This window comes from Thamnophis elegans, chromosome Z (genome assembly GCF_009769535.1).
Source record: "Thamnophis elegans isolate rThaEle1 chromosome Z, rThaEle1.pri, whole genome shotgun sequence".
Lineage (NCBI taxonomy): Eukaryota > Metazoa > Chordata > Lepidosauria > Squamata > Colubridae > Thamnophis > Thamnophis elegans.
The window spans coordinates 132889447-132914094 of record NC_045558.1 but is presented as its reverse complement, the minus strand read 5'-3'; the positions used below and the strand labels follow the sequence as shown (position 1 = coordinate 132914094).

Genomic DNA, 24648 nt, shown 5'->3' with positions numbered 1-24648 from the left:
GGAGGGGAAGGGAGGAGAGAGACGGGGAGAAGGAAGAGGAGGGGAAGGAAAGCAGGAAGGAATAGAGAGAAGAGAGGGAGAGAGAGAAAGAAAGAAAAAAGATGGAGGAAGGGAGGACGAGAAGGAAAGAAGGGGAGAGAGAAAGAAAGGAAGGAGGAACGGAGGGAGAAAGGAGGAACGGAGGGAGAAAGAAGAAAAGGGAGGGGGAGGGAGGAGGGGAAGGGGAGGGAGGAGGGGAAGGAAAGAAGGAAGGGAGGAAGGAAGAGAGAGAGAGAGAGAAATACAGACAGACAAACAGACAGACATGTCAGAGATGTCCTCCTTTGGAAGAGGCCTTATTGAACCCTAAGCATGGCTGGCATTTACTCACAAGATGCCAGCTCAGCTCTACTAAACGATCCGCCTGGATCCATCCCAACTTGAAACCTGGTCTTCTGCCTTGCCCAACGGTTTTGATTTTAACAATCCCGTTGCAGAGAATCCCATTCACTGATTTACATCTGATTTACACCCTCCACCGTCATCAGTGCTCTCTGCAGGCCGCCCACTCCTAACTCCACGGCAAAGCGCGGCGTTCCTCCTCGGCTTACCTGCAAAATGGTCAAATGCCGGAAAGGTCCGTCCGAAGGAAGGCTACCTGTGGCGCTTCAGCGTGACAGCAGCTTTGGTCCTGCCGGGAGAATTGAACAACCTCGTTCTTAAGATGAAACATGGGAAACCCCAATCCAGTGCAAGAAGCCCCCAGCCCCAAAGTAAGATATACACAGCTAAGCAGTTATAGCAATGGAAGGCATATTTAAAGATTAGGGGAGTGGGTCGTCTATCCTTCCCCAAGAACTTAGTTCTGTTCTATGACCGAGATGGTGAATGTATGGCCCGCAGAGCCATCTCTCCGGGCACGCCAGCCGTCACCCCCTGCTCTTCCGGAAAAGCCTCCGGAGCCTCCGTTTCTGCTGTTTTATTGTTAATTTATTGTTGATTGTTCTAAACAGATGGTTGTTATTGTTTTTTTAAAGATTTTTTAGACAGAGATAGACAAGACACAACACACAAAACCATCCTCCATTACATACAGTGTGCTGATTGGTTACCAATTTATATGAATCACATATTATCAAATCGAATATGTTTGTAAACATTATTATCATTATATCTCATTTGTTTGACTATCACTATTATTCTTTCATTTTAAACGAGATTTACTGAATATTGAGTTCATTTATAACAATTCATTAAATCATCTTCAATCTATCCAATAATAATATATCTTTATGTTATATTCAATATCATTCTATTCTTCTTGTATTAATAACATTCTCTAATATCTTTCATTTCCATGTTTTTTTATCTAACTATTGGTAAAATAAATCCCATGTCTTATGATATACAATACAATAGCAGAGTTGGAAGGGACCTTAGAGGTCTTCTAGTCCAACCCCCTGCCTAGACAGGAAACCCTATACTGTTCCAGACAGATGGCTATCCAACATCTTCTTAAAGACTTCCAGTGTTGGGGCATTCACAACTTCTGGAGGCAAGTTGTTCCTCTGATTAATTGTTCTACCTGTCAGGAAATTCCTCCTCAGTTCTAAGTTGCTTCTCTCCTTGATTAGTTTCCACCCATTGCTTCTTATTCTACCTTCAGGTGCCCTGGAGAATAGTTTGACTCCTTCTTCTTTTATAAAGAATAAACTCCCTCTTCAATTATAAAATTGTTTTATCTTCTGGTTCTCTAATTTCAAATGTCAATTTACTCATTTCAGCACATTCCATTATTTTATGAATAACTTCCACCTGCACTGGTATTTTCTCATAAACGGATGGTTGTTAAGTCAATGACTCCCTGTAGTCTTTTTGATGCTCCGGCTGCAGGAGGACGCAGGCATTACAGATTTCCTGGAAATATTCACATGTGGATGTACTGGACCTTCCACTCTCAGTATTCCCCAACGGCATAGACAAAAACCTACATCAGCACTATATATATATATATATATATATATATATATAGATAGATAGATAGATAGATAGATAGATAGATAGATAGATAGATAGATAGATAGATATAGATATAGATATATAGATATAGATATATATACACACACACATATACATATACACATATACATATACACATATACATATACATACATACATACATACATACATACATACATACATACATATGTTGCATTTGTGCTGATAAATAAATAAAGGGAGACTAGTATAGATCTATTTCAAGCTATTTAGCTCTCATCAGCTAGCCATACCCTTACTGGGATTCAAAGGCAATAGTAAAAATAATGGCTTTCTGTCTGGATGGTCTCTTGTGATGAGCCGATAGACAGAGAAAGGAAGCAGTATGCTTCCTCCCATATTTGGGCATACCAGGGGTTTTGACACAATACATACATACATACATACATACATACATACATACATACATACTCAAAAAGCGCAAGAAAGGATGTTCTTTCTACGCCAACTCAGGAAGCTCAGACTGCCCAAGGAGCTGTTGATTCAGTTCTACAGAGGAATGATTGAGTCTGTCTTCTGTATCTCTATAATTGTTTGGTTTGGCTCTGCAACCCAACAAGACAGACACAGACTTCAGAGGATAATTAGAACTGCAGAAAAAACAATTACTACCAACCTGCCTTCCATTGAGGACCTGTATACTGCACGAGCAAAAAGAGGGCTGTGCAAATATATCTACAGACCCCTCGCATCCTGGACATCAATTGTTTCAACTCCTACCCTCCAAATGACGCTAAAGGGCACTGCACACCAAAATAACTAGACACAAGAATAGTTTTTCCCCGAACGCCATCACTCTGCTAAACAACTAATTCCCACAACACTGTCAAAATATTTACTAAGACTGTATTACTATTATTCTTCTCATCCTTCCTAGTACCTATCACTTTCAACTTATGACTATAACCATGTTGCTTGTAACTTTACAATTTATAGTTTTTATTTGTTTCCTAGTATAATTTGATTGCTTATTAGTAACCTATGACTATCACTAAGTGTTGCATCTTATGAATCTTGATGAATGTTTTTTTTTAATGTTCGCTGAGAGCCTATGCACCAAAGACAAATTCTTTGTGTGTCCAACTACACTTGGCCAATAAAGAATTCTATTCTATTCTATTCTATTCTATTCTTTTTTTGCAATTTTTTTTATTTTTAAACATAAAAAAATTCTCATCCATTACATACAGCATGTCGTTTGGTTATAAGTGTTTTTGCATCCATATTCTCAATTACATATACAATCACAGATTTTCCGTCTAATATAACTAGATACCTTACTTTCATTGTACAACATATATTCAATTACGATTAATATTTCTTTCTTTTCAATAAACCTAATTCCCTTACATTCTTGATTGCCTGTTTAATAACAATATACCTTTACATAATCACTTATCCCATTTTAAATATTTTTACAGTATAAATTTTTTTTACCAACAATTTATATTTGTATATCACTATTTTCAATTATGCATAATCCCATCAGTCATCTATCGAGTATGCTTATTCTATTCTATTCTATTCTAGATACAAGAACAGTTTTTTCCTGAACGCCATCGCTCTGCTAAACAAATAATTCCCTCAACACTGTCAAACTATTTACTAAGTCTGCACTACTATTAATCTTCTCATTGTTTCTATCACGCATCTCCTCCCACTTATGACTATATAGCTGTAACTTTGTTGCTTGTATCCTTACGATTTATACTGATTGTTTCCTAGTATGATTTGATTCTTTATTTGTACCCTGGGACTACCATTAAGTGCTGTACCTTATGCTTCTTGACGAATGTATCCTGTCTTTTTATGTACACTGAGAGTATATGCACCAAAGACAAATTCCTTGTGTGTCCAATCACACTTGCCAATAAAGAATTCATTTCTATGCTGTGCTGTTCTGTTCTACTCAGAGGATGCTCTGAGGAGAACGCTGATAATATCTGCACTGTTAAAATAAGCTGGGTCTCCTCTCTAATCAGACATCAAACCCCTTCCTCTGTCCACAACGCTATCTTTTCTCTTGCCCAGCTCTTATTAAGGCAAAGCACCGCTAAGCTTCCTCGGCCCCCAAACTACGGCGAGGATTTGAGAGAAAGCCTCTTATAGCCGCCAGGAATTAATCATGCTTGGCTCTCACCTTCCCATCAGCCCCGAGTCGAGTGGCAGGGTGTGCGGGCGAGGTGGGGGAATTGTAGGAGGAACAAAATGTATGCCCACCCAAGCACACACAAGTGTGCACACTTGGTTCATGGAGACTTTTCTAGTGGCGGAATAGGCTTTTGTAAAAGAGAGGCCTCTGTAGATCCTTTGAGTAGCGCTATCTAATCCACATTAAGGCCATAGCAAAAGAGAGGGTGGGGGGAGAAAGTGTTGTAGCCTGCCAGCGGCCAGTGGATCTGGCAGCAGATTCGGACAGTGAGGAGGTTGGGGAGGAACCTGGGCCATTCCTGGAGTTTGGGGAAGTCTCTGATGAGGGCTCTGTGTCGGAGGCAGAGAGGGGACCAGGGCCATCGGACAGCGTGACCCGTCAAAACCGTGCTCGACTAAACCGCGCCGCTGACGTCATCAACAGGGCGACAACAGCCAGCGTGGAGAAAGAAGGGCGCTTTAAATAGTGCTTTGAAAGCAAGCCAATTCAACTTAAGGTAAGGGTTAGGTTTAGGGTTAGGTTTAGGGTTAGGGTTAGTTTAGGGGGATTAGGTTTAGGGGTTAATTTTAGGTTTAGGGTTTACAGCATGCTTCTGTCTCCGCGCTGTTGTCGCCCTGTTGATGATGTCAGCGGCGCGGTTTAGTCGGGCACGGTTTTGTCGGTGAACCATCAGACAGTTATCAGCTGCCTTCAGAGTCAGATATCAGTGAGGCTGATGAACAGCTGGAGCCTGTTCCTACTGTGCGCATGCGCAAAGTTGCCAGCTGAAGGAACCAGCTAAAGAACGAGGGTCAACTTAGGAGTAAGGCCACAGGTGGACAATGAATGGCCCCTCCCAGAGGAAATAAAAGAGGAGTGAAAGGGGAGTGGAGTTTGCAGGAGACCATTAGTTCGCTTCATTGGTTCATGACTCTTGGAGACTCCTTGCCAAGTTTTGCAGATCTCGACCTGGCAGCTCTCCAAGCCAGATATGGTCGGTGACTGTAAATCCTCCCTTGAAAGACTTTGCTGGATGTGAATGAGCAGAATTCACAATCAATTAATTAAAGGGTCTTTTGTCGGGACAAGGAGTTTACTTCATGCTCTCGGGAAGCCTCGGTCAGAACAGAAAGAGACCTTTTTTAAAAAAGTTTTTTTATATTTTAACTGAACAAAAACACACACAAAAAGGAATCATCCTTCATTACATCTTGTAGAAAGCGTGTTGATTGGTTACAGATAACCTTTGTGCATTTCTTCCACAGTCAATACTTATAGTTCATATGAGATTATACACTTTAAGTCAAAAATCTTTGCATATCTTTCTATCAATGTACCACAATTCTCATTTGACTACAATTATACTTAAAGACACAACCACACAATGGCATTCATTAGCTATTTCAAAAAAATCCTCCAATTACAACTTTATGACATCTTTTAAATAAAAGTCAATTAATAAAGTTTCTAAACCTTTTTTGAATTGGGGGGGGGAGAACCCTGGGTGGAGTGGGGGGTGGGAGAAGAGATGTCATCCAAGGTACAACAGACAGAAATCAATAATTTAAAGCTAAAGAAACTAGAAGTACAGGTAGTCCTCGCTTTACAACCGCAATAGAACATTTCTGCTGCTAAGCGAGACATTTGTTAAGTGGATTCTGCCCGGTTTTACGATCTTTTTTGCCAGAGTTGTTCAGTCAATCCCTGCAGTGGTTAAGTTATTAGACCATGGGTACCAAACTCAAGGCCCAGGGGTGCTTACATCTGGCCGCAAAGGATGAGCCTGTGGTGCTTCTGCCAGTGAAACGGAGCAAGGAAGGGCCGCACGAACTCCGTTTACACTGGCAGAGGGCTGCAGGATGCTGCCCAAGCCTAAAACACACACCCCTCTAACCACCGTTTTAGCTGGCAGCGGGCTAGCAAAACAAACTGAAAATGAAACACAAGGGGAAACGTTTCCCCCTTTTGCATTTGAGCAGGCAAGAAGGGGCAGGAAAGGAGAAAGGGAAAAGAAAAAGATGGGAAGATGGGAAGAGAGCAAGGAAGGAAAAAGAAGGAAAAAGAAGGAAAAAGAAGGAGGAAGAAATTTCCTGACAGTTAGAACAATGAATCAGTGGAACAGAAGTTGCCTCCAGAAGTTGTGAATGCCCCAACACTGGAAGTCTTTAAGAAGATGTTGGATGGCCATTTGTCTGAAATGGTATAGGGTTTCCTGCCTAGGCAGGGGGTTGGACTAGAAGACCTCCAAGGTCCCTTCCAACTCTGTTATTGTATTGTAAAGGAGAAGGAAGAGGGAAGGAAAAAGAAGGAAGGAAGGAAGAAGATTATGAGGGGGCATAGGTCTGAGGGAAGTCTTGCCTTAGCACTTAGCCACCACAGGTAACCCAAACATGAGTGATGTTGAGCTGAGATGCCCCCCCCCACATACACACACCCCGAGGTCAAACACAACCCTGATGCAGCCCCTCAATGAAATCAAGTTTGACACCCCTGAGTTAGACACTACACTTGGCTTGCCCAGTTGACTTTTGCTCGTCAGAAGGTGGCAAAAAGGAAATCACGTGATGGCAGGGACAGAGGAACCGTCATAAATATGAACCGGTTGCCAAGCGTGCAAATTTTGATTGCGTGACTATGGGGATGCTGCAACGGTTGTTAAGTGTGAAAAATGATTACTTTTTTCAGTGCTTCTGTAATTTTAAACAATCACTAAATGAACTGAGAATAAAATAGAATAGAATATAGAAGAGAATAGAATATAGAATAGAAATAGAATATAGAATAGACTAGACTAGAAGAGAATATAGAATAGGAATAGAATATAGAAGAGAATAAAATATAGAATAGACTAGAATAGAATATAGAATAGGAATAGAATATAGACTAGACTAGAATATAGAATAGGAATAGAATATAGAAGAGAATAGAATAGAATATAGAAGAGAAAAAAATAGAATATCGAATTGAATTGAATCGAATAGAATAGGAGAATAGAGAATAGAATAGAATATAGAATATAGAACATAGAATAGAACATAGAATAGAATAGAATATAGAATATAACAGAATATAGAATAGAATAGAATATAGAGTAAAATAGAATATAACAGAATATAGAATAGAATAGAATATAGAGTAAAATAGAATATAACAGAATATAGAGTAAAATAGAATATAACAGAATATAGAATAGAATATTGAATAGAATAGAGAATAGACTATAACAGAACAGAATAGAGAATAGAATAGAGAATAGAGTAGAATAGAATTCTTTATTGGCCAAGTGTGGTTGGACACACATGAATTTGGTCCATAGGCTCTCAGTGTACATAAAAAAAAAATGCGTTCATCAAGAATCATAAGATACAACACAGTGATAATCATAGGTTACTAAAAAGCAATCAAATTATACCAGGAAACAATTAAAAACAATATAAATCGTAAAGATGCAAGCAACTAGGAAGGGTGAGAAGTAATACAATCTTAGAAACTAATTTGACAGTGTTGTGGGAATTAGTTGTTTAGCAGGGTGATGACATTCGGGGGAAAAACTGGCCTTGTGTCTATTTGTTCTGGTGTGCAGTGCCCTATAGCGTCGTTTTGAGGGTAGAAGTTGAAAAACATTATGTCCAGGATGTGAGGAGTCTTGTAGATATTTTCACAGTCCTGTTTTTGACTCCTGCAGTATACAGGTCCTCAATGTAAGGCAAATGGGTAGCAATTGATTTTTTTCTGCAGTTCTGATTATCCTCTGAAGTCTGTGTCTTGTTGGGTTGCAGAGCCAAACCAGACCGTTATGGAGGTGCAGATGACAGACTCAATCATTCCTCTGTAGAACTGAATCAGCAGCTCCTTGGACAGTTTGACCTGTATATTACCTTATACATTAGTTGTATATTCTGAAAATATGAGAGTGGGGAGGATCCACGCTTCCGAGGAAGTTTCATGTCACAAAGATTGACAGCCTCCCAAAAGAAACGAGCATGGAAACCGGAGCCGAGCATATCACAAAATGCAACGGGCTCACTCATTTTCCCACAGGGGATGTCATCCGTTGGGAAGGTGCCTTTCAATTCAATTCAGAATCTACTCTCTGCCACATGCTTGCTCCTGGGGAGGAAAGCTACGACAAATCTAGACAGCATACTAAAAAGCAGATACATCACCCTGCCAACAAAAGTGCGTATAGTCAAGGCTATGTTTTTCCCAGTTGCAATGGATGCCTGTGAAAGTTGGACTATAAGAAAGGCTGAGTGCCAAAGAATTGAACTCTGGTGCTGGAGAAGACTCCTGCGAGTCCCTTGGACTGCAAGGCCATCAAACAGGTCAGTCCTAGAGGAGATCAACCCTAACTGCTCTTTAGAAGGCCAGATCCTGAAGAGGAAACTCAAATATTTCGGCCACCAAATGAGAAGGAAGGACTCCCTGGAGAAGAGCCTCATGCTGGGAATGATGGAGGGTGAAAGAAGACGGGGACGACAGAGAATGAGGTGGCTGGATGGAGTTACTGAAGCTGTAGACATGAGCTTAAATGGACTCCAGAGGATGGTAGAGGACAGGAAGACCTGGAGGAAGGTTGTCCATGGGGTCGCGATGGGTAGGACACGACTTCGCAACAACAAGGTCACAGATTGAGGCAGAAATAGACCTGAAGGGTAGCACGGTTTGCTCAAGGAAAGATAACAGGTAGGCCTCGACTTACAAAGGTTCATTTAGCAACTGTTTGAAGGGACAAGGTCATTTAAACACGTGACTTATGACAGTTTTTCACATTTACCACTGTTGCAGCATCCCAGCGTGATTGACATTCGGATGCCTGACGACCGGTTGGTGTTTATGATGGTCACGGCATCCCGAGGGGGCACCTCTGACAGGCAAAGCCAACAGGGAAGCCAGATTCACTTAACAACGAGCGTTACTAATTGAACTACTGCAAGCGATTCGCTGGATCAAAGTCGTAAAATGGGGCAAAAAAACTCACTTGGCAAATGTTTCACTTAGCAACATAAGTTCTGAGCTCAATTGTGGTCCTAAGTGTTCTGACCAAGGCTTCCTCAAGAGCATGAAGCAAACTCCTTGGCCCCATCTCTGTCTCCGACACAGAGCCCTCATCAGAGCCTCCCCCAGACTCCAGGACTGGCCCATGTTCCTCCCCATGGCCCGAATCTGCTGCCAGCTCTGCTGGCCGCTGATGGGCCACAATAGTAAGTCAAGGTACTTGGTTTCAACCGGGTGGGCTAAACCGTGAATGAATCCAAATTGACTGGATCCACACGACTAGCTATGACAGAACTTTTAACCTAGTGGTCCCCAACCTTTATGGCCCGATTGGAGGGGGGAGAGAGGGCGGGAGAATTGGACCACCACTCCTGCGGCCCAGTTCTGAATTGGTTGCTGCCCGGGGTTTGGGGACTCCTGCTCTAATTTTTGGGACCACTCGGCGTTAAATAGCTAAGGGCAAGATGGCTGACACAAATGAACTCATCGTTCATAAAATACTAGAGGTAGTCCTCGACTTACAACCCCAATGGAGCCCAAAATTTCCGTTTGTTGAGTCACAAATTTCTTAAGTGAGTTTCACCCCCTTTGCATGCACCTTTTCTTGCCCATGTGCCCCTTTTCTTGCCACAATTGTTAAGTGAATTGGTTGTTAAGTGAATCTGGCTCCCCCATTAACTTTGCTTCTCAGAAGGTCACAAAGGTGTGACCCCAGGACGTTGCGACGGTCATAAATATGAACCAGTTCCCAAGCATCTGAATTTTATTTTTTAAATAATTTTTATTAAATGTTTTGATCTTTAAAAACAATAGGAAAGACACAGCAAAGAAAAAAACACAATAAGACAAAACAAAACACAGAACATACATGACAATATACAGTAATTTTACAGCTTTCTCTATCGGCTTTCTTTCTTAGCTTTTATAATTCTCCCTTCTGCACTGCCTTCCTCTCACTATAACCTTGTCAGTGGTGGGTTTCAAAATTTTTTAGAACCTCTTCTGTAGGTGTGGCCTGCTTTTCATAAACCTGTTTGGTCTAATGTGCTTGGAGCTCTTGGAGGATTAGTGTTGTTGAAATCCAGGGATGCATGATAAATAGAATAACAGAGTTGGAAGGGACCTTGGTGGTCTTCAAGTCCCACCCCCTGATTAGGCAGGAAATCCTACACCACTTCAGACAAATGGCTATCCAACATCTTCTTAAAGACTTCCAGTGTTGGGGCATTCACAACTTCCAGAGGCAACTTCTGTTCCACTGATTAATTGTTCTCCCTGTCAGGAAATTTCTCCTCAGTTCTAAGTTGCTTCTCTCCTTGATTAGTTTCCACCCATTGCTTCTTGTTCTACCCTCAGGTGCTTTGGAGAATAGTTTGACTCCCTCTTCTTTGTGGCAACCCCTGAGATATTGGAACACTGCTATCATGTCTCCCCTAGTCCTTCTTTTCATTAGACTAGACATATTCAGTTCCTGCAACCTTTCTTCATATGTTTTAGTCTCCAGTCCCCTAATCATCTTTGTTGCTCTTCTCTGAATTATTTCTAGAATCTCCACATCTTTTCTACATCGTGGCGACCAAAACTGAATGCCGTATTCATAAGATGCAGTCTTATTTCAGGGAAACACAGTAGCATAAGCTTCCAGTCCTCAACGAATTAGAGGAGTTTGAAAGAAAAGACTTCCTGCTTTACAAAAATCAGAACGTTATTGAGGTAAGTGGTCCACTTAGAACCATTCGGGTTTTTTTTTTTATTATTAACAAACATGTAAAATACACACACACAAAACTTAGACGTACACCACATTTACACAATACGAACAGCTTTCTGTTCTTTCTAATAGCAATTATCAATCGATATCACTCACCTTATATTATTTCCCCTTCTATTGTATTTCATTTGGATTTCACCATTCTTAACCCTCTTATTTTACTCATAACTATTATTTTTTTGAGTTTTGTTATATTCCTTCATTGATTCTTGTTTCTTTCCTCCACCCACCTATACCATTTATCCCATTATCTGGTAGAATTCTGATTCTTCTTTTCCCTGGATTTCTTTAGTTAGTTTGTCCATTTCAGCACAATCCATAACCTTTCTTATTTTCGCTTGGAATTAATTTGTTTTTCCATTTCTGGGCAAAGGCAATCCTTGCCACCGTAATTATATGTAGTATTCAATACTGGATTTCTTTTTTGTATTTCGCAGACATTATTCCTAATTAAAAAAACTTCAGGTTTCCATTCTATTTTAACCCCTGTTATTGCCTCCAGCCAATTTTTGATCCTTTTCCAAAAAATTTTAGCCTCCTCACAGGTCCACCATAAATGGTAATATGTTCCGTGCATTGATTCGCATTTCCAACATTTTGGGGAGGTATTTGTTAAGATTTTAGCTAACCTTGTTGGTGCCAGGTGCCATCTGTAAAACATTTTGTACTAGGTTTCCTTGTATGAAACTGATAGTGTCATTTTTAAGTTTGTTCCCCAATGATTCGTTTAGTGACCATTCAAAGTTGTTATAACGACGTTGGAAAAAAGTGACTTATGACCGTTTTTCACACTTTTTGATTTTTGCGGCATCCTCATGGTCCAAATTCAGAGGCTTGGCAATTGGCACATATTTATGACGGTTGCCGTGTCCCGGGGCTGGGGGGTCATGGGATCCACTTTTGCAACTTCTGACAAGTAAAGTCAATGAGGAAAGCCAGCTTCACTCAAGAACCATGTGATCTATTTATCAACTGCAATGATTCACTTAGCAACTGGGGCAAGAAAGGTCGTAAAATAGCAAAAGGTCTCGCTTCGCGAGGGAAATCTGGGGCTCAACTGCGGTCGTAAGTGGAGGACTGCCTGAAATTATTGATTTATTTTCACTGCCAGCTTGCTATGGTGAAAATGCCATAGCAAGCTGGGTGCAAAAACGTGACGCATGAGCCCCGCCCCCGCGCATGCATGGCAGAGGACCGAAAATCAGCCAGCTGGCCGGAGGCACATGCGCGGTGGAGCTGAGCTGGGGCAACAGCTCACATGCCCGCAGAGAGGGCTTTCTGCGTGCCCCCTGTGCCATAGATTCGCCATCACAGGGCTAGGAAAATTAGGGTTAAGCCCATCTTGCCTGGCTACTAACTCCAAGCCCTAAGAAAAGATTATTGTAGAGATCGTACAGGTACAGTATAGGTGGTACCTTGCTCAACAGTAGTAACTGGGAGAGGGATCTTGGAGTCCTAGTGGACAACCATTTAAATAGGAGCCAGCCGTGTGCAGCAGCTGCCAAAAAAGCCAACACAGTTCTAGGCTGCATAAACAGAGGGATAGAATCAAAATCACGTGAAGGGTTAATACCACTTTATAATGCCTTGGTAAGGCCACACTTAGAATACTGCATTCAGTTTAGCTCCCCACGATGTAGAAAAGATGTGGAGACTCTAGAAAGAGTGCAGAGAAGAGCAACAAGGATGATTAGGGGACTGGAGACTAAAACATATGAAGAACGGTTGCAGGAACTGGGTATGTCTAGTTTAATAGAAAGGAGGACTAGGGGAGACATGATAGCAGTGTTCCAATATCTCAGGTTGCCACAAAGAAGAGGGAGTCAAACTATTCTCCAAGGCACCTGAGGGTAGAACAAGAAGCAATGGGTGGAAACTAATCAAGGAGAGAAGCAACTTAGAACTGAGGAGAAATTTCCTGACAGGGAGAACAATTAATCAGTGGAACAGAAGTTTCCTCCAGAAGTTATGAATGCCCCAACACTGGAAGTCTTTAAGAAGATGTTGGATAGCCATTTGTCTGAAACGGTATAGGGTTTCCTGCCTAGGCAGGGAAAGGCAGGGGGTTGGACTAGAAGACCTCCAAGGTCCCTTCCAACTCTGCTATACAAAGGGGATTTTGCGTTGAGATCCCTGAAGGAAGAGAGGGTATACATCAGTGGACAGACATCTCTTTATTTCCCAATGCCTAACCCTGATTACATTTCCTAAAGTATGCTAATAGGGTAAGATAAAAGGCCCTTAACCTAATTTCAAAGCAACCACTTCAGGCCTCTAGCAAGGTAATCTTGATTAGCTCCAGCACCATCAATTACCACCGTGGAGTCACTGAAGGAGATTATACTCAAGGAAATATATCCAAGGAGGGGGAAAAAATACATTTCAATCTCTATTTGGAACAAATATTGCCCTGAATGCAAGAATTCAATAAGGCAATGTACTAAATGTAATTCCACTCCCTCAAAAAACTATATTTTAAAGATTTAAGGACCTGTTTGGTTTTGCTGCATGTGCAGAAGCGTCCGAGTGGGTGGGCAGAGCTTCCGGTCGCTGGCGCTACCAGTTTGCGGGATCCGGGGAGAACAGGCAGAAACCCACCTCTGAACAAAGGTGATTAAAGGACTGGAGACTAAAATATATGAAGAACGGTTGCCAGAATTGGGTATGTCTAGTCTAATGAGGACAAAGGACTAAGGGCAACAACATAACAGTCTTCCAATATCTCAGGGGCTGCCACAAAGAAGAGCTATTCTCCAAAGCCCCTGAGGGCAGGACAAGAAGCAATGGGTGGAAACTAATCAAGGAGAGTTTCCCGTAATTCTTTGCAGGTGGCAGCAAACGGGTGGCATGGTGGCTCAGCAGTTAAGATGCTGGGCTTGTTGGCTGGAAATAGGTCCCCACCGAAGTGGTACCTGTTTATCTACTCACATTTGCGTGCCTTTGAACTGTTAGGTTGGCAGGAGCCAGGTTCAAGACCTGAGCGTCATGGAACGGGGTGAGCTCCAGTCTTCACCCTGGCTCCTGCCAACCTAACAGTTCAAAGGCATGCAAATGCGAGTAGATAAATAGGTACCACTTCGGTGGGAAGGGAACAGCCCTCTGTGACTCATGCTGGCCACACGCCGTTGGGAGAGCGAGTATGTTCAGAGAAGCATTGTGAGAGTTGTGTTGGAGGACACACAAACCATCATCCTGCAGTTTAAATAGGCTTTTACTTTTGTGGAAATAGAGGTATCAGAGTCCATAACAGTCCAAGTCATACACAGATAAGACAGTCAGTCATCAATGTCTTTCAGTTAAGGGATAATCCAAATAACATAGTCTAGTATCATATAATCAGTCCGGTACACAAAGTTTGTTAGCAGTTGCAAAACTTACAATAGCTCATGGCACTTTCTAACAGCCAGCTTCCAAAACACTCAGATCAGATCAGCCCTGCATTTAACAAACAGAGAGCTAACAGTCATTCTGGCTCCCTCTTATGGCTGATTGAGGAAAACAGCAACCAATCACATTTTACAGTATGATTTAAAGGAACAGGTATAGCATTGTTACATGATTTATATATTGCCAACCCAACCATTAGATTATATTCCTAACAGAAATGTCTTTGGACTCAATGGCCTTGAAACGAAGATGAAAATTGCCCCTTATTATCGGCAACAACTGGCAGAGTAAAATGTGCAAGGACCCTTTTACCTTGTTTTATTGGTTGGCAGCAAAAACCCTCCCAATCAGAAGCTTGTCAGGGTGAGGATGAATTGCCTATGAGCAATGCCAAGAGGATAACTGGAATTTGCTTCCCTGGCTTTTTCAGAATTACCAAGGCACAAAAATAAAGCAATGGACTGCAACGCATGGCCCTCCTGAGCTCTGTTTTCACTGGCAGAGGGTTGCAGGAAGCCATCGCAGTGGAAAATGGAACTCAGGAGCCCATTTTCACTGGCAAAACCCTCAGGCTGCTACAGATGCCCCCAACACGAGTGGCATAGAGCTGGCCAGGCCCACCCTGGCCATGCCCACCCCAGCGCAGTCAAACATAACCCTGATATGGCCCTCAATGAATTCGAGTTTGACATCTCTGTTTTAGAGCTTTGCGTACCCCCGGCTATGTGCTTTTTATATTACCCATCCAGGCTGTGGATGATGGGATGTCTTGAGGGATCTCAGGCATAGCCACATATTCACTCCCAGAGGTCACTTTAAAAGGTGTAAATCCAGTGCTGTTGTGTACCTCATTACTGTATGCTACTTCAGCAAACGGCAATAAATCAGCCCAAATTTACATAGCGTCTTATATATTGTTCTACCATTGCATTTGCTCGTTTGGCTACGCCATTGGTACTCAGATGAAAAACCAAAACTGAGTCTTCATGATGATCCTGTTGACCTAATAAACTAACTCTCCTACTTTATATCCTGCATGGTTTACCCTCCCAAGAGTGCCGAACATTGTGAGAACTGCTAGGGATCATTTCTTGTTTGCCTATTGTTGTTATTTTACTTTTTTGTGCTTGATGTAGAGATTCATTCTATAACTGAAGACATCTTACCTGGCATGAAAGAGAAGATGGTGTAGGTGCGGGAGCGACCACAGAGTTTGCTTAGAAAACCTTCTGTTGTGTCTTTTTTTTTTTGCCAGTCCGTCTGAGCAACCCCAAATTTCACACGGCGTGCGGCTCACGCTTATTCCAGGAACGCCTCGTCAATGTACCTCTGCCAAGTTATTACATAATTGCACTAACGTACTGTGTGTGGCAGGCAGTAAGGTGACAGCTGATGCCAAACTGCATTCTAGCTTACTCCCATCACTATGAGTTGCTGGTCCTACAAGGACACGTAGAGCTCGGCATGCTGAGCTACTCTTTATCTCCTAGCCATAATCTAGAGGTATTTATTTATGTACACATTTCTAAAACACTCATTTCCCAGAGGGATGGTTTACGGCATGGCTGCAATGACAATAAACAAGCAACAATTAAACCTGCATTGACAATTTGCTAGCTAGTTAAGGCACCCTGGCAACAGCAGCAGCTGAGAGCTCTGAGGAGTAACAATGTTTTAAAGGCAGTGTTTCTCAACCTGGGCTACTTTAAGATACACGGATTTCAACTCCCAGAATTCTGACCGGGAAATTCTGGGAGTTCATGTACTTTAAAAGTCCTCTAGATTGAGAGAAATACTGCTCTGGGTAAGGTGTATTTTGAGACGTACATGGTGGCTCAGTAGCTAAGACGCTGAGCTTGTCAATCAGAAAGGTCGGCAGTTCGGTGGCTTGAATCCCTAGCGCCACAGCTCCTGTTACTTGTCCCAGCTTCGGTCAATGTAGCAGTTCAAAAACATGTATAAATGCAAGTAGAAAAATAGGGACCACTTTGGTGGGAAGGTAACAGAGTTCTGTGCGCCTTCGGTGTTTAGTTATGCCAGCCACATGGCCACAGAGACATCTTCGGACAGTGCTGGCTCTTCGGCTTTGAAACAGAGATGAGCACCGCCCTCTAGAATCGGGAACGACTAGTATATATGTGCAAAGGTAATCTTTACCTTTTTACAAATCAGGAGTTTTGGACCTATCTTGATATCGGGTATTCAACTGAGAAGATGCTCCTAAGATATTATCTCCATTGGGAGGAACCTTCACCATTACTTCTCTTATTCAAGGTGGGCCGGGAGAGATGGTCCTGAAGACTTTTGGATTAGGTTCATCTACCACATCAGACTCTGAGTTAATTATGATTTATTGAACACATTCAACTGACCAGGATGACCCCACATTCTATGCCATAATCTAGAGGTGAGCAACCTGCAACTCACCTCTATCTGGTCCTTGAGGTCCCTCTTGAACATAACATGCTCACAGTTGATAGCAGCTTTCTGACCTTTGGAAGTAGGAAGTCCATGTGGTAGAAACGTAACCCTGTAGGAGGGCTAAACCCCCAAACCTGCTTCTAAAATCACCTCTGTCCAGACGTTATAAAGCAGCCTTATGTTTTTCGTGACTATCGAAGTATCAAGGTCCCTAGCCATTAAAAAAAAATCAGCTCTAGCCTTACTCTTTTGCCCTTAACCCTACAAACGTATAGAATCAAGATCACGTGAATTGTTAATACCACTTTATAATGCCTTGGTAAGACCACACTTGGAATACTGCATCCAATTTTGGTCGCCATTATGTAAAAAAGATGTGGAGACTCTAGAAAGAGTGCAGAGAAGAGCAACAAAGATAATTAGGGGACTGGAGACTAAACATATCAAGAATAGTTTCAGGAATATATGTCTAGTTTAATGAAAAGAAGGACTAGGGAGACATGATAGCAGTCTTCCCATATTTCAGGGAGCTGCCACAAAGAAGAGGGAGTCAAGCTATTCTCCAAAGCACCTGAAGGCAGGACAAGAAGCAATGGGTGGAAACTAATCAAGGAGAGAAGCAACTTGGAACTAAGAAGAAATTTCCTGACAGTTAGAACAAGGAATCCGTGGAACAAGTTGCCTCCAGAAGTTGTGAATGCCCCAACACTGGAAGTTTTGACGAAGATGTTGGATAACCGTTTGTCTGAAATAGTGTAGGGTTTCCTGCCTAGGCAGGGGGTTGGACTAGAAGACCTCCAAGGTCCCTTCCAATTCTGTTATTGTATTATTTTCATATAAATGCCTGAGCCTAATTCCAATTTTACAGGATTCAATCTGGTTTGGCCACTGGGACCAAAGGTTTTCTCTTCTGCTGGAGCCCATTTTCAGGGAATTTCTCTATAGCCCAACGTGTGTGGTTTTTTGTGTGGTAAATAAAAGTTCCGGCACGAATCCAAAAGCTCAGAAGACAAAACCTCTAGTCCTGGTGACTGACCCAGATTGGATCCTGCAACGTTATCCTGGGGGACACATATATTCACATTCATTTATGCAATTTTACACAATGCAGATAGTCCTCGACTTACAACCGTTCATTCAGTGACCATTCAAAGATACGACGTCACTAAACAAAGTGATTTACGACCGTTTTTCACCCTTACAACCTGTTGCAGTATCACTATGGTCACATGATCAAAATTTGGATGTCAGGGTTCCAAAGAGCATCCCAAAATAAATCAGAATCCAAGGCAAAGGATTCCTTAAAGTTCCAATTTATTAAGAGAGACATGTTGGCACATCTGGGAAAAACCGAATCTGAAAGCTTCCCGGTTTTCCCCACCCGGTTGAAAGTTCAAGATCTGGCCCCCACACCCACAAGTCCATCACATGGTCCAATCTCCCACTGCCGTGCTGGCAGTTCCACCCATCCAGCTCCAGTCAGGTGCAGAGGTGCGAAGGCAAAGGATGATCTTGGCTTTGTAGAAAGAATTTTGTTATGGCTACATCGCATCTCACTCCTTACAATCCCTCCTCCTATTTTCCCACAATAGAAAATGCATAGTCGAATAATAGAAAGTGCGGCAGGCCAAAGATCCAAAAGAAAAGATGGCTGCAGGACGGACACAGCAATTGATTCGTGTTTATGGCGATTGTGATCGCCTTTTGCGACCTTCTGACAAGCAAAATTAATGGGGAAGCCAGATTCACTCAACAACAGTGTAACTATGAGTCGTGGTAGTTAGAATGCAGTACTGCAGATTACTTCTGCTGACTGCCGGCTGACTGCAATTTGGCGGTTTGATTCTCACCGGTTCAAAGTTGACTCAGCCTTCCATCCTTCCGAGGTGGGTAAAATGAGGACGCAGATTGTGGTTGGGGGCAATAGGCTGACTCTGTAAATCGCTTAGAAAGGACTGTAAAAGCACTGTGAAGTGGTACAGAAGTCTAAGTGCTATTGCTACTAACTTTAACAACTTAACAGCAGCAGGAAGAAAGGACTTAGGATGGGGCAAAATTCACTTAATTCCCGTCTCATTTAGCAATAGAAATTTACGGCTAATTGTGGTGGTTAAGTCAAGGGCTACCTGTAGGTCAGTTTTAAGTTTGGCTTAATTCCATTAAGACTTCTCCTGTTCTTGGCAGCCCCAAAGGAACACCATGTTAGCTGGAAAGCCAAATTCATAATATGGGCTAGCTATTCCTCTCTTTGACGCCAAGGAGCATAAATGAAGCCTAGCTATCATTGCCACTTATCGGTACTTCTGTTGACACATTTCTGCATGTCCCCTGTCCCCCAACTTGCAGGACCAAATTAGGGGAATTTAAAGCAGGCTACGACCAGATAAGCAAGAATCCTGGTTTGGAGAGAAAATGATAAACAGGGACAGTGGCCCCAGGCATTTTCTGGTCTGAGGTTGAGCGATCCAACCCCAAGGCCCTTGAAGTTTTGACAGCCAGGAAGCAGAAAATCCTTCCCCCAAATCTAAAATATAATGCACCAGGTTTTTTTCCCCCACAACCATCTGAAATTGGCTATTTAAGGCAGCTCCCTCATTAAGTCGAATGGTAAAGTCAACCCCCATAAGCCCAGGAAACCTCCCAGCTTCTAAAATCTGTCACTATTGTCCCATTTTCTGTTGATTATGCTAAATGGGAACCGCGGAACACAACAAAAAACCTGCCCCTCCGACTATCCGCCAATTTATTTTGCATCTTGTTAACTTATAGGTCACACCATGAAAGTTGATCTTGTAAATACAAAAAGTAAGAAGGACGGATCTACTAATATAGTTGGGTGGGAGGCCTCAAGGAAATACACCCGGTATAATTTGGCCTGAAAGTTTGAGGGGGTTGTATAGCTATTTCTATACAACAAGAACAGGTAAAGGTAAAGGTTCCCCTCGCACATATGTGCTGGTCATTCCCGACTCTAGAGGGCGGTGCTCATCTCCTTTTCAATGCCGAAGAACCAGCGCTGTCCGAAGACATCTCCATGGTCATGTGGCCAGCATGACTAAACGCCTAAGGCACACGGAACGCTGTTACCTTCCCACCAAAGGTGGTGTTAGGAATATAATCTAACGGTTGGGTTGGCAATATATAAACCATGTAACAATCCTATACCTGTTTCTTTAAATCATACTGTAAAATGTGATTGGTTGCTGTTTTCCTCAAAACGAAAACGGGCCCGTTTTTTGTGGAAAAAAGGGGCATGCATAGCCTTTAGAAGGCTTGTAGAGTGCTCCTGGGGGGGAAATGAGTGAAAAACAGCCCATGTTTTGCTCATTTTCCCCCTCCCCAGCCCCAGGAGCACCATGGAAGCCTCCTAAAGGCTAGGAATGCCCTTTTGCAAAGGGGGCAGGGTTTTGGGAGGCCAAAAATGCTGTATTCAGTGTATAAGACGCACTCAGATTTTCAGCCTCTTTTTCGAGGGAAAAGGGTGCATCTTATATTCTGAAAAATACGGTATATAATATGTGTGTGTATATACTTATACATATTAATCACAGATAAGAGTCTCATCAAACAGAAAAATAAACCTACAGAAACACACAGGCACACAGAAACTCCCGTTATCCCTGAGGTTACGAGGATGCTGGGACATGTTGTTTAATAACAGGGGAAAAGGTGCATCTTATACTCCGAAAAATACGATAAGTTGGTTGAAAGTAATAACTGACTAATCCTATTAATTTTATTTGTATTAGAATGTATGATACCCAGGTCCCACACTGTTCACGCATTGATATGTTTGTAAAAAATAAAATAAAAAATAAAAAACTGAAAAACGAATGCAGTATTGCAGGCAAACTCTGCCGATTGCCACCAGTTTGATCCCGACTGGCTCAAGGTTGACTCAGCCTTCCATCCTTCCGAGGCGGGTAAAATGAGGACCCAGATTGTTGGGAGGAATAGGATGACTCTGTAAACTGCTTAGAGAGAGCTGTAACACACTTCGAATACTTCATTTACCAGAGAAATGTTGGGCTCAATTGCAGTCGAGCATCGAGCACTACCTGTATCCAAGTAAAGCCCAGATCCACTTATTTAGCAAACCTCTCTCATCATTTGCCTTTCAAACCCATCCGATCGTCCGCATGACTTCCAAAAACAATCAACAGCCTCGGCTAAAAGTCCTGCTAATCCCGAGTTCTTTCCAAAAAACGTACGGCTGGAAGGGATCGTAGAGATTTTCTAGTCCCGTGATGGCAAACCTATGGCACGCGTGCCGAGGTTGCATGTGGAAGCCTCTCTGCCAGCACGCGAGTCGTCGCCCCAGCTGAGCTCTACTGCGCATGCCTGCGCGCCTCCTGCCGGCCAGCTGACTTTCGGGTCTCTGCAGCGTGTGTTGTTTAATCAAAATGCAGTTAAAACACTATACAAGCCATCGAGAATATAACTGTATACATCCAACAGCTGCACTGCGAGCTGCACTGGCTTCCCATTGGTCTCCGAACACGATTCAAGGTGCTGGTTATCACCTTTAAAGCCCTACATGGCCTAGGACCCGGATACCTGCGAGACCGTCTTCTGCCACATACCTCCCTTAGACCAATAAGATTGCACAGGATGGGCCTTCTCCGGGTGCCTTCAGCGGGACAATGCCGGCTGGCGACACCTAGGAGTAGGGCCTTCTCTGTTGCCGCTCCGGCCCTATGGAATGAGCTGCCCCCAGAGATCCGGGCCCTACCCACTCTCATGGCCTTCCGCAAAGCTATTAAAACCTGGCTTTTCCGGCAGGCCTGGGGCTGTTGACCTCTTGATTGAGGTCCAGCCCCCTCTCCGATTGGGTGTATGTTGTGCTTTTTCTTAACTTTGTTGTGTCTCATTGTTTTAATTCTTTTTTAATATTTTTCATTTCTGTAAGCCGCCCGAAGTCCTTCGGGATTGGGCGGCCTAGAAATTCAATAAATGAAATGAAATGAAATGAAACAGGGACAGGAAGTGCCTCACAGGAACAGATAGAGGTAAATCCTAGAGAGGCAGGAAATGCATCACTGAACAATAGAGGTAAATCCTAGAGAGGTATAAAGCCGCATACAAGGCAGACCTAACACTTGTAAGAGCATAGGCTTGCAAGAGGGGTAGGGTGGTAGTACGAGGGGGAAGCGGCACACCCCACTCTCACACCTTTTTGGTCCCAGGAGGCTTCAGGGAGGCTTGCTAGGCCAGGGGCAGAGAGTCGAACATGCATGCACAAGGGGAGGGAGAGTTTTGGGGGGGTCACATGTCCATGCGCAGGGGAGGCCCCTGGCACGCATTGCATTATGGGTGTCGGCAGGCAAGGACAAAAGGCTTAGCCATCACTGTTCTAGTCCAACCCTCTTAATCAGGAATCCTCAAACCATCTCGGACAAACAGTTGTCCAATTCTTTCCTTGAAAACCTCCAGCACTGAAGTAATCGCAACTCCAGGAAACGAGAATATGACCTTCCCATTGTGGCTTCTCATTAGAGAAAGGAATTGTGGCCCAGGTGGCGTTGAGCCATTGACAACTAATTTGGACAAAAAAGGGGAGGGGCGATAAAGTAATTCTTGTGTTGCGACAGATGAACGTCTTTGGCTAATGCTGATAGCTGAGTAACTTTCCTGAACCCATCTGTGCGTTGAAGAAAAAGAAGAAGAAGGGAGGGAGAGAAAGAGAGGAGGGTGGAAGGGAGAGAAAGAGAAGGAGAGAGGGCAGGAAGGGAAAGAGAGAGGGTAGGAGTAGGGGAGAGGTAAGGGAAGAAGGAAGGGGAAGGAGAGGAGGAAGGAAGTAGAGAAGGAAGGGAGGGAGAAAAGAAAGGGAAAATAAGGTGCTAGGGATGGTAAACAAAGCAACCCAAACTGTATATTATAACCTTTTAAACGGAATAACAAACGAATAAGAACGGCAAAGAAAAAGAATAACGATGTGAATGTATACCTATAATTGTATGTAAGAGAATAAATGATCGTAAGAATATAAAGCATAATATAAGTAAACAATATTTTGTTATAAATAGCTAAGTATAAATAAATATAGAATAGCACATAAAAATGGATAACGATTAAGCGGACCATGAATGCAAGATAAGAAATGTATAGAAGGGAAAACACTAACTGCAAAGAAACCGATACGGAACTGCTGTATGATATATGATGGAACTTCTTGTTCCTATGTTGTTTTAAGTCATGTGTTTGTTTTTGTTGATGTGTTCATGTGTTTAAAATAAAAAAAAAATTTAAAAGAAGAAGAAAAAGACACTAACTTCCAATTGGAATTAATGAGATCCCAGGGCATTTGACCTCGGATTAGTAATACTGCTATTCGTGCTGGGTTTTTTTTTTTCCTGGAGACTACAAAGCTCAGAAACTGCTTCATAATCTGATGCATGCTAATTGCTGTCGGTAGCCTTCTGCCGGGAAGGAGGCAATTAGCAACAACCACCCAAAAAGGGATTCTGTACTTCACCCCTCCCTCTTCCCGCCAAACTATAGCATGATGTGTGACGAAGAGGACAGGTTTGAAAACCACAGATACGTCTGTACCATCAATACAACTGAGAGGGAGCTCGGAGGATCTGTTTTCAGGTGGGTGACACCACCCCCACAAGGTTTGAGAGAACCGAGGACCCCACTGTGTGTGGTTTGTCGTCCGTCTCTACCAGGGGTGTCAAACTCAATGCCCAGATCCAGCCCGTGGGTTGCTTAAACTTGGCCTGGGGGGGGGGGGCAGTCTTGGAAACAATAAAGGACCAGCCCGCAGTGCCTCTGCCAGCAAAAACAGAGCTTGGGAGGGCTGTGTGCGGCCCTCCCGAGCGCCGTTTTAACTGGCAGAGGGTTGCAAGAGGCCGCCATAGCCGAAAACGGAGCTCGGGAGCCCGTTTTCACTGGCAAAGCGCTTGGACTGCCACAAGCGCCCACAACATGAGTGACATCGAGCTGGCCATGCCCACCAAGACCAACCACAACCCTGACGCTGCCCTCAATGAAATCAAGCTTCACCACCACCCCCTTGATCTACACAGATCACTCATGATGCCCTGACTGACGTCAGTATAGGCCCCTTCCGTTATAGGAAAGACATGGGGACCAAGTTCAACTTACTATTTCAGTCTTCATAATTTCATCTCCAGAGCCAGTCTGGTCTAGTGGTTAAGGCACCAAGCTAGGAAGTGGGAGGATGTGAGTTCAAGGCCTGCCTTGGCCATGAAATCCAGCTTGGATGACCAGTTCCCTCCCCCCACTTTCTCTCTCAACCCGACCTACCTCACAGGGTTGTTGTGTGGGGAAAATAGGAGAAGGAAGGTGTGCTGGATATGTTCATCGCCTTGAGTTATTTGTAAAAATAATAAATAAATGAAATAATAACCACAGGTCCTCTCCAGGGCAGCAAGAGTTTATCTCTCTTTTTTTTTTCAAACAAAGTTTTTTTCCCCATTTTTTGTTATATTGTTAGAATTCTTTTGTAAACTGGACTCTTGTCCAGTTTTCCCCCTTTAACATTTTCACATATACATAATTCATTTTGCATTATATTTCCATTTCAATTTTAGCTGTTATTATTTTCTTAAATAAACCAAATTTATCATTTCCTTTCCATCTATTTTTTGTAAGCAACATGCATTTTCAATTTGGTTTTTTTTTATATAATAAACATTTTACTTAATTAACTTACAGAATTAGAGAATTAGTATAGTTCACTCACATCTTAATTGGGTACGTACCATTGCCAGGATTAACGTATTTCATTTCATCGTTTCCATCTGTTTTCTATAAGTTACATGTATCTTCAAATTCAGTTGTTTTATATATAATAAACATTTTACTTAATTAATTTACGCCATTAATAATATTGGTATGGTTCACTTACATCTTAATTAGCTGCGTACCCTTGCAG

The 24648-nt window shown here is 42.7% G+C and overlaps 1 protein-coding gene across 2 annotated transcripts in view; it reads right to left on the bottom strand.

Moving 5' to 3' along the window:
- LOC116521006 (vigilin-like) overlaps window positions 1–24648 on the bottom strand; it is a 108869-nt gene that overhangs the window by 66129 nt on the left and 18092 nt on the right. For both annotated transcript variants that reach the window (XM_032235600.1, XM_032235599.1), the window contains exon 2: window positions 591–670. The gene's annotated coding sequence lies outside the window, so the exon portion shown is untranslated. The remainder of the gene's footprint in view (window positions 1–590; window positions 671–24648) is intronic.